Below are 11,124 nucleotides of genomic sequence, written 5' to 3'. Positions count from 1 at the left end.
ATCTCGGCTCACTGCAACCTCCTCCTCCTGGTTTGAAGCGATTCTCCTGCCTCAGCCTCCCGAGTAGCTGGGACTACAGGTGCATGCCACCATGCCCAGCTAATTTTTGTATTTTTGATAGAGATGGGGTTTCACCATGTTGGCCAGGATGGTCTGGATCTCTTGACCTCGTGATCCGCCTCGGCCTCCCAAAGTGCTGGGATTACAGGCGTGAGCTACTGCGCCCGGCCAACGGTGTGTGTTTCTAAACAAAAAACCAAATTTGAAAAGAAACAGGAATATGCAAGGAAGGCCTGGGCCCTGTTGGAAGCCCTCAGAGGCATGACTCCAGCTAATTCTTAGCTTCCAGGGGTGAACCCAAATGTGTAGCAGGTGCTTAGTTTGATTCCCCGCTTACTCCTGAATTCTCAATCCACTCAGCACTGGTCTCCCTTTAGGGGTTTCACCTACTTTATTTGAAAGCTATTGACCTAAGATTGCCTGCACAGATAATTTCGTGTACCCACTAACATGGATTAAAGTTTATTGAGTGCAGAAACGACATTTAAAACTTGACTGTATCATTCACAGCACGTAGCCCAGAATGGAGTCCAAAAGTATTAATTCAATCATTGCCCCAACCAGTGGGCCAAGCTGAGCCGATAGGACCCTTCTCCAACCTCTCCTTGTCCCTCCCACATAGTCCTGACAAGCAGATTGAGGATATTGTGTGGAGGATCACAACCTAGAGCAAACGACGCTGTCTCTGATGATGGAGATGATGATAGTACTAATAGCAACCCCAAGAACAACATTTACAAGTGCTTCCACCTATGGGCCATGTACTGTGTTTAAGTGACTTATGTGCATTACCTCATTTAATCCTTAAGAAATCCTCTGAGGTGTGTGCTAAATGAGTGTCATGATACACCTTTTACACACAAGAAACCTGAGGCTTTGGGAGATTCAGAAATGTGGATCTGAGAGCCCAAGCCCTGAGTCAGCAGGAAAACCCGCATTTCTCCTGGTCCTGTAGTCTTGATCAGCTGTGCTGGTGCAGCCAGCACAGAGTGGAGGCTTTGAAACATACATCGTCTCACAAAGGACCATTGTTTCCAACACAGGGATCGGAATAGCGCTGCTTCTGTCTTCTGGGTTGATGTAAACAGTCTGGGTAGACCAGGGTCTTATCTCCATCTCCAGCTGAGGAGGCAGGAGACAATTTGATAGAAGCTGCACTTCAATGACCACAGGCACACACAAAGAGTCTGCACAGGTTCACCCAAAGATCTATCTCCAAGAGCTGAGCTTTTCCTAGAACAGCCATAATATCTGGCTTTATTCCACATTTGTCTTTACCTTACTGCTTCTCCTAAAGAAAGCCCCATGACAAAAATTGGCAATAAAATTATTAACCATAATCATTTTTGTCTTAAACCAACTCACTTATGTTTAATGACTACTAAAGTAGGTGAGTTAAAAATAACCTCGTATTCTATTTCTCCTTCTAGGTGATTGGCGTCTCTTTCCATTCAAAATTAGAGAAAATACCAAAGCTCAGCAGTGATCTTCCTTCTAGAGGCTTGTTGGAACTCCAAACACATACCCCTGACAGATACAACAGGGATTAATGAGCCATGACCAGAAGTTTGATTTTTCTGTCAAGTGCTCCCATCCGTCTTTAATAAACAGAAGAACAACATAAACTCCATTGCCTGCTTTCCACTGCTGAAACTGAGCTGGCTGTTCCTGGTACCATGTGTGTTGAGCTGAGTTATGATTCTAAATGACTTGACAAACGCTTTTACAAGCCCCTTTGGTCTGCTACTCTGGTGACTGGCTTTGCTCCCCAAGTTCCATTTCTCTGCCTCTGTTCAACGTGGGCAGCTCAGTGCTTTGCCAGTGGAAACCGTCAAATGTAATATCACATTTACAACTAAATGACTTCAATTTAGTGTCACTGGTGCACTATCTGTGGTGTAAAACTGCCAAAATACCCACTGTTTTCCCTTTAAGCCATGCTGTGTGCTTTTTTGCAGAAGGCTGTCTCCTGCGAGGACCAGAAGTTGAGCCAAGGCACATGGAACTTACAATAGCAGATGGTAAGAACCAGGTATGATCGTGGAGCAACGCCTGATGTCATGCTTCCTCTATTCTGATGAAGCTGTATTTTGTGTCAGGAAAATATCTGTCCTTGACAAAAATAATTGCTCCATCCACGTTCACTGAAAAACTGTGTTGCTCAAAAAAAGAGAGGTTTATATTGCAAAAATTATTAAGAACAAGAGTGTATTTCTTTTCTCTTTTCTTTTCTTTTATCTTCTTGTTCTTGCAAAATAAACTAGGATTTATGTGGGACATTTATTTCTTTATTCCCTGAGATTGTTGCTGAAAAGACTGGCTGCCTTAAACCAAGCTGACCACAGGATGTCCCCAGTGTTCCATGAAAATTCCACTGAAAGGGCATTTACCTGGTAATGCAAAACTTGGTTCTTAAAGAAGAAAGGTCAGAGCACATAGATGTGGTCACATCTACAATTTCAAACAAAATCTGGTTTTGCAGAGGCAGCCTCAGTGTCATCAGATAAAAATCAAAGCAGATCTGAATGGCGGTTGTCCTTGAAGAAGAGTGTGCCACCTACAAGTAAAGCCACTAAACTTAACAGCCCAGAGCTGCTATTTAATTGCCCCTGAAGAGAAGTCACCCTGAGGTGGAGTTAATAACCAATACTAGACCTTTTTTTTCTTTCACTTTAATTTTCTTTGAAAGCTTCATGCTCAAGCGACGTGGTGACCAATATCTAATGAAAATATGCTGCTCAAATACCTTCCTTGGGCTGACATATTTAGCAAATCCCAAAATGAGAGTCTGAAGAAGCCCAAAAGAGAAAATATTTGAAAGGATCATGCATATGCATCTAAACTTATTGAGTTAACACATTTAAAAATAGAAATTAGTTAAATATTTAACTCAATCTGCTCTGGCACAAGGGCAGGGGTGACATAGCCATGGTGCGAAAAAGCAGCTATGGACTAGGTATTTAACAGAAGATTCCCAGGGAAGGCAGTGGGAAAGGGCGAATCTGTCTGTCACTGAGCTCATGGAGGCACGGTGTGGAACTGCGTGTGTGAAACATTTCCTTCTGTCTTTTCATGGATTGATAGGTCACAGAGTTCAGTGCTAGGTCAAGTCACCCAAGGACCAAGGCAACTCGTCAGCCTCCTCTCTGGCCTGGATGATCCCAGGTTCAAGCAGATTTCTGTTGGTTTATGTTACCCAAGCTTTGTGAGTTGAGTCAACAAATGTATTACACTGATCAATTCCACTGGTGTTATAATAGCCCTCACCTCTGCTTCATTTTAACTTGTCTACAGGCTGTGAGTGTCTATTCTGTACTGTGGAACAGTCACAGAGCATGCGGCTTCATCTCAGTGAAAGTATTCAAGGGTCTGGATAGATCCTGTTTCCCCTTTTTTTTTCTTTTTAAATTAATTCCATTTTATGTATAATTGACATAATAAGTGAACATATTTATGGGATACAGTGTGATGTTTCAATGCATGTATATACATTGTATAAATGATTAAGTCAGGGTAATTACCATATTCATCACTTTAAACATTTATCATTTTTTTTTGTAGCGATAACATTCAAAATGTTCTCTTCTAGCCATCTTGAAATATACAGAACATTGCTATTTGCTATAGTCACCATACTATGTAATAGAACACTGGAATTTATTCTTCCTTCCTAACTACAACTCTGTATCTATTGATCAACCTCTTTTGTTTCCCCTTACCCCTCCCCTCTCCAGGCTCTGATAACCACTGTTCTACTCTCTATTTCTATTAAGGCATCTTTTTAAGATTCCACTTATGACTGAGATCATGCAATGTTTGTCTTTCTGTGCCTGGCTTATTTCACTTAATAATGTCCTCCAGGTTGATCCCTTTCATTTATATACCCATGTATACAAATCTGAACTTCTGTTATTTTAAAACTCTTGATGGAAGCCGTGCTTCTACTGATGTGGAGGCTGTTATAAGCTGAATTGTATTTCACCAAATTCCCATGTTGAAGTCCTAAACCCCAGTACTTCAGAATGTGATGATATTTGGGGATACGGTCTTTAACAAGCCAAGGTTAAAGCTTGTCATCCGGGTGGGCCCTAATCCAATGTGACTGTTGTCCTCATAAAAAGAGATTAGGGCACAGACATGCACAGAGGGAAGACCATATGAGGACATAGGGAGAAGGTGGCATCTACAAGCCAAGGAGAGGGGCCTCAGAGGAAATCAACCCTGCCCACACCTTGATCTCTGACTCGGAGCCTCCAGAATTATGAGGAAATAAATCTCTGTTGTTTAAGCCACTCAGCCTGTGGCACTTTGTCATGGCAGCCCTAGCAAATGCATATAGAGGCAAAAAGTTTCAGTATGGTAATACTAGTTATGTATTATTAGTCACTAGCTCTTTGGTTAAACATAGCTCTCCTAGGCCAGGCACGGTGGCTCACACCTGTAATCTCAATACTTTGGGAGGCCGAGGTGGGAGGATTACCTCAGGTCAGGAGTTCAAGACCATCTCTACTAAAAATACAAAAATTAGCCAGGTGTGGTGGTGCATGCCTGTAATCCCAGCTACTCAGGAGGCTGGGGCAGGAGAATTGCTTGAGCCTAGGAGACAGAGGTTGTAGTGAGCCAAGATCATGCCTCTGCACTCTAGCCTGGCCAACAGAGTGAGACTCTGTCTCAAAAAACAAAAACAGAAACAAAAACGAAACATAACAAAAAACATAACTCTCCTAACTCAATAATAATGGCTGACATCAACTTAGAACTTGGTAAATTCCATGTATTCTACCAAGAGATTTACATATATTAATTCAGATAATCATCAAAGCAACCTTCTGACATTGAAATCCCCATTTTTCAGATGAGAAAACTGAGGTGAGGACCCCTGTCCCATCAGCCTATAAGGCCCACACTTGACAACTAGCACAAAATATTTCAAACCATGGGGAGGGAGGATCACAAAAAGGTAGAAAAAAAAGTTGTGCCATTTTCTTCATATTCCTGTTTTATCTGCTAACTTCTGACACAGTATTTTTGCCTCTTGTGGGTAAATCTTGAATAGAATACACTTGCCCTACACATACGCTGATTACCCAAGAGTTAAGCTTGATTTCCACTCTTTCAACATGGGGCCACACCTTTTCCCTTTTTTAGGGCTCATCTATATCCATGGGTATATTCCAAATTATTTAATCTAATCTTCCAAATTACCTACTACCTACTAGCGCCAATTCCCCGTGGATTGTATGAAAAAGGCCAGGCTGGACAGGAGTGAGCAGGACACGGCGAGCATTGAGTGAGTGAGGCCAGTGACTGGGCATAACCCAGTTGGTGAATCCATGATTCACATGGAATCAGAGATCTGTGGAGCTGGGCAGGCCTTATAAATCTTCTGGTTCATTTAATTCATGGTTCTATTTCAGCACTTATCATAGTCTGGATCGATGTAGAGTGGGCTGTGTGTGTGTGAGTCTTCCCTTCCCAACCCTGAAAAGGGGTTCCCTGCAGACACAGTGCAGGGAGAGAAGCACTGAGAACTCCTCCTTTAGCAGCGGTACACACTGACACCCAGGAGTGTGTTCTTGGGTTTGTAACTTGCCAGGATGTACAGCTAGTGCTGGACCAGCCCAGAGGCTGGCTTGGTTCATAGTCCAGTGGTGTTTCCATGACAATGCACTGCCTCCTAGAAATACCCAAATTTATTTTTTTAAAAAGATACACTGATAGATAATTATTCTCATCACAAAGGAAGATGTTACTGTGAGGAAGGATTCACTGTCTGGGACTATGAGCTTTGTAAGAAAACAGGGGCATGAGCTTGAAACCAAACTTGAAATTGAAAAATAAAAAGCAGCAGCTAGACATTCACTACCTCGAAAATAGAGAAAAACATATTGACCTTCTGGTTTTGAAATTGTTTAATAACTGGAAACTAGTTTCAAACTTGAGTTTGGCATAGTTTTAAGAACTCAGTCAAGAGGAATACAAAATCCTGTTTTTAAAATACAGCTGCTACAGTTTTAAGGCAACACCATCAATCTGCAGTGGAGGGAAACATACAAAGGAAATGTACTTTAAATGTTTTATAACTAATGTATGTATGAAGTAAAATATAAAGAAAATTCATATAGTTTTAACAATTGCAGAGTAATAAAAACATCCATTTTTAAGGATTACAGAAAATATTCAGGTCATTATTTGTCCAACTCAACCAGTTAATTATGTGAATGTCGATTTCAAAATACCCAACTGGAATCTCAGGGGATACGTGTGAGTGTTCTATCCCATGACTCTTTATAATAATAAAAATAAGCAAAAAGTAAATACAATTTGGGTTTAAATAGCTTTCCTCTTTCCTTTGGCCACTTGGGCCTTCGTTTTGTTTAATTAATCTGTTCATTTCTGGTGAGACCATCTCTCGGCAATGCTTTGGGATACTTAGGTTTCCTGGAGTACAGAAGAATAGTCCGTGTGGTTTCATATTGAATTGTGAGGTTGGAGGTGGGCCTGCTGCAGTCGTTCTGGACACGTTCCCCCTCGTATCTTGTGTGCGATACGAGACTTGATAAGCTTTTAAGCAGCTTCTGCCTGTTTTCAGCATCTGCAGTGCATCACCTTCCTGGCTGGACTCACCAGCTTAGAGAAAGCAAACGACTTAGAAAAACCACAAAGCACAGTGCAGGTGCCCCACTGGATGCGGGGACACATTTTTGCAGTTATCTGCTGCTATGTTGGGTGTTAACTTCTGTAACTGAATATTTAAGCCTGGGAACTTGCTTGTTTTTCGCCCTCACATCGGGCATTCTCCGGCCCTTCCCCTGGAGGGTGAATTGTGCGGGTGGGGTGGGGTGGAGGGAGAGGAGCGCGAAAGCAAGGATGACTGCCCACCTTGGATGCCTTTTCCAGCACGATGCTCTGACTAATGAGCAGAGGCCACTGCTGAAGAGCAAGGCTGGGTCTCCTTTTCCAGAGACTGAGCCCATTACCCTCTCGGCCCCACTAGCCTGCAGGCACCAGCCTGCCTCCCAAATGGATGACTTCCGGCTCGCCATGCCGCTCCCAGTCCTGGTGCCAGTGGCCGTGAATAACCTTGCTTTTGTGTGTATTTATTTTATTTTGAATTTCTCCACCCTGTATCTTTCCACCTCCAAACCCCACCCCCTGCTTGCCGGCCCCATGTGGTGATGTTTCTTGAAATGTTAGATTCTTTCTTCCTCTATCCCCCCCTCCAGTTCTGGAAGCATTTTGTTTCTGTACTGCTTTGTGAAACTGGTGCTGAGTCCAGATCCTTGGGGCTTTAAAGTTGAATTAATTATTAAACAGGAAGGGAGCAGTACTTTCAGCAGGCGCCAAGTAACTATACTTAAACTGCAACCTGGCACTGTTTTTCCCACCCTTGTGCTGTGGTTTGCTGAAGGCAACTGGAGATTTTTATTCTAGTTTTAATCAAGCATTTCTGTAAGTTTTCAGGCAGTTAAGATTTGGCAGCAAAGGTCTGGGAAGTCAGTCTTCATCACCTCCTGACCAGTTTGGCCAAAGAAAAAAATTAAAACAAAATCAGAAGTACTTTCCCAGTTCATAAATCAATCTGAAATTGCCCACTCTCTACGGGTTGCTTTTCCTGAGGACAGGGTGGGCTTTTCTCTCAAATATATGTATATTTTTTATTGATTAGCTTCCATTTGTAGAGAATGGTGCTTTTCAAATAAAACCATCAGAACACTGGCTTTAGTTGCTGTGTGATTGTTATAATCATTGCTTTAATTTAGGGGCTATGTTGAAGATATGAAACCCTGTATTTAAAAATATACTCAGGGAGGGTGGGTGCAGTGGCTCATGCCTGTAGCCCCAGCACTTTTGGAGGCCAAGGCAGGAGGATCGCTTGGGACCAGGCGTTTGAGTCCAGCCTAGCCAACGTAATGAGATCCCTATCTCTAAAATAATGAAAAATTAGCCGGGCATGGTGGTACACCTGTAGTCCTAGCTACTCAGGAGGCTGAGGCGGGAGAATCACCTGAGCCCAGGAGTTTGAGGCTGCAATGAGCTAGGATATTGCCACAGGACTCCAGCTGGGGCAACAGAACAAGGCACTGTCTCTAAAAATAATAACAGTAGTAATAAAGTAAAAATAAAAATACATGTGAAGACACACAGCAGAATTTCTTACTTTTCTGAGGCTAGGCATTCATGCTAGAAATTCGCAACTCAATGGAGTTGGTGGGTCAGCTTAGCCCAGATGCTGAATATAGGCATCCTCACAAGGCTATATGAATGAGACAGTGGCAGTGTTTTAGAGAAACCCAAAGCCTTCCTAAAGGTGTCAAACTAATACCCTTAAATGACAGCAAGACGCTTTCTGGAGGCTGCCCCTGCAGCGGGCTGGCCCTCTGATTTTCACCTGGCTCCTGGTGTTTGGTGGTGGGCCTTTCCCAGTCTTGGCTGACTGCTCTGCAGGAAGCTCGCTAGGAAATGCTCTGCTCAGCTCCATTAAGTCTCACCCTGTAGCTGAGCAGCGGTGCAGGCTGTCAGGGTGGGGAGGGAGGAAGAGCTATCTGGGTGCAGCTGGGTGCGTAGGCAGGAGTGTGAAGCAGCCTCAAGAGGAAAGAGAACAAAGATTTGGTTAAAAATTTAGATTCATGCATATAAATTTGGAACAGGGCAAAAAAAAGTAAGCCCAACGCACACAACCCTCCCGCACCCCTCCCAGTTGGCTTGTGATGAAGTGTGCATGTGAGAACAGCTCAGAACCGAAACACCGTACAGTCATGTCACCCCTAAGAATGTGCTGGGAAACCTTGCAACAGATACATCCTTAGAACTTTTAACAATGAGAGATATTCTGTGAGCCTTCAGTCCAAATACTATTTTTTGGACTTATTTTCGATTCAGGAATTTAAAAAAATGTATTCTTGCTGACAATTCTTAATTTTAAAAAATATTAAACATTTTAATCATACGTATAATATATGTCTTCACTGTGTAATTTCCATCAGTCAATAGATTTAATTATAATAAACAAATAAATGTACTTACAATAAGCAAAAAACTGTGGTCCACTGGCTTATTGAACAAGATTAGTTAGAAGAAACCAAATAAATTCACACTTCTAGGAACTGAAGCTCAAAATTTCAAGAACCTCTATTTTTTTCTGAATTGTCACCTTTTCCAGGGACTGATCCTTTCTCAATAAATCATCCTCTGACCTTGGTGTTGAGATTGTCATGGGGCTTCCACTCTCAGGATGTCAAGTTTGATCATATTCTTTAGGATTCTATTATGGCCACATTGCACTTCTAACCACAGTAAATAATTTAAAACCCAAATTGAAAATGATATATTCCTCATCAACTAATATTTGGAAAATATATTTATTAAATGCACAACTTTTGTACAATTTCTATCTGCTCTTTATGTCCCACTTTCTTTCCAGAAAACATATTCTGCATTGGTTTTAAAATCACATGATAAGATTTCTAACATTTGAGCAAAAGTCCTCGCCCTTTATATTTGGAAATGGGTTGATACTCTCATCCCTCACCCATGGAAAGTTTGCAATATAAAATTTTAAAAAATACTTTATTTAAAATAACCTTCCAGCAGCTGGCCTAGTCTTCTATGTTTAGATATTGGAAAACACTTGAAAAGCACTTTCACTTAGTTAAAAAGGAAAACTAGTCAACGATAATAATAAAAACCTTTTAAACAAAAAAAGAATACAGAGAATACCAAACAGGCATGCATTGGGTTGTAAAAGCCTTTTTTTTTCCCCCTAGTTAAGGATAACTCTAAAAATATTGTGTATACCCACCTATGGTTTCCTGAGGACTTTCCTCCCTGTCTGCTAAAAAGCAAAAGTTAGGAAATTATGTCTGATTTGTGTCAAATATGTTCCAAAGAATCATGAGGCTTTCCTTTCACTGTGAGGAATATTCATGTAGGAAGTCGTCCTCTGAGGAGTTGTCACCTTTTCTTACATGGTATTCCCAACTGCAATGCCAGGCAGTGAGGGCTTTGCCGCAGTGGGAGCGGCTCCAGTTCCTGGGTGAGCCCAGGGCCTGCCCAGACGTCGGCCATCTCTGCAGGTGTATGGGCTGCGGCCCTAGGCAAGACTGTCTCTGCCTTCCCCAAAGGTCTCTGAGCCCTTCTGCGGCCCAGATGGTTCCAATTTGAGGCCTACATTCAGTGCTGGAGCTGTATTGAGTTTCTTCCCTGAAACCAACAAAACCTGCTTCAGCATTTTGCTTGGATTAAAATATTTGTCCCTTTTTTTCACAGGGCAGAAGGAGAACTCCTGAAGCCTCCGAAGGAAGGAAATCATTACAGGGCCCTACAGAAGTAGGTCATGTGCTACAGCTGCTCATAGTTTAAGAGGAAGAAACATGGGACCTCAAACCTGGAACACGACTCTTTCAAAATGCTTGTGAGCAACCCAAGAAAAACATCCTCCTGAGGCTTATCTAATAACCATGATCTCTAATCGTCTCAATGTGTGCTCATGTTTCCTTAGGAGTTTGCACCCACTTCTCAGAGCTAACGAGATGCCGAAACAGAACACAGAAAAAAGTAATGAAGGAGATTTAATAGTTTGTGTTAAAGCTAATATGGTCCATTAGCAGCTGTCATTTTTATAAACAATGAGGATACGTTACCCTCTTCTTTGGTGTAAAGTCATTCCATGCAGGACCTGTAAACATTCAGTAATGATCTGTAGAACATGCATGAACGACAATTAAAGCGCCACTTGAAAAGTCTGTTTTCCTCACATATTTGTTTTCTTGCTAAATAAACTTGTAAAGTTCATACATGTGTACGCATATGCTTACATTATAAAAAAAGTGTGCATTTCATTAAGAACATCTACGAACAGATATCTTATAAGTGTTTTTGGTTCCCATTAGCTTGAGAAATATCAGAAGTGATTAGTTAAATGAGGAGCATAGGTTCTGTTTTTTAGTGCATACTATAATAATAAAACAACCACTCTTTTATGGTAGCTTAGCAAGACAAAATTATAGTTCACAATGTCATGAAAGGCATGATTACAACCTTTGAAAGTTACAAGTAAAAAAG

At 41.7% G+C, this 11,124-nt stretch overlaps 1 long non-coding RNA gene across 1 annotated transcript; it reads left to right on the top strand.

Annotated features, from left to right (window-relative positions):
* Nucleotides 1-1,538: 1,538 nt before the first annotated feature.
* LOC101146343 (uncharacterized) lies at nucleotides 1,539-10,854 on the top strand. Its single transcript, XR_173948.4, has 2 exons — nucleotides 1,539-2,092; nucleotides 10,330-10,854. It is a non-coding gene; the product is annotated as an uncharacterized lncRNA (long non-coding RNA).
* The last annotated feature ends 270 nt before the right edge of the window (nucleotides 10,855-11,124 follow it).

The sequence above is a fragment of the Gorilla gorilla genome, chromosome 12 (genome assembly GCF_029281585.2).
Source record: "Gorilla gorilla gorilla isolate KB3781 chromosome 12, NHGRI_mGorGor1-v2.1_pri, whole genome shotgun sequence".
Classification (NCBI taxonomy): domain Eukaryota; kingdom Metazoa; phylum Chordata; class Mammalia; order Primates; family Hominidae; genus Gorilla; species Gorilla gorilla.
Note: the sequence above shows the minus strand (reverse complement) of the source record. Positions and strands in the feature narration are given on the sequence as shown.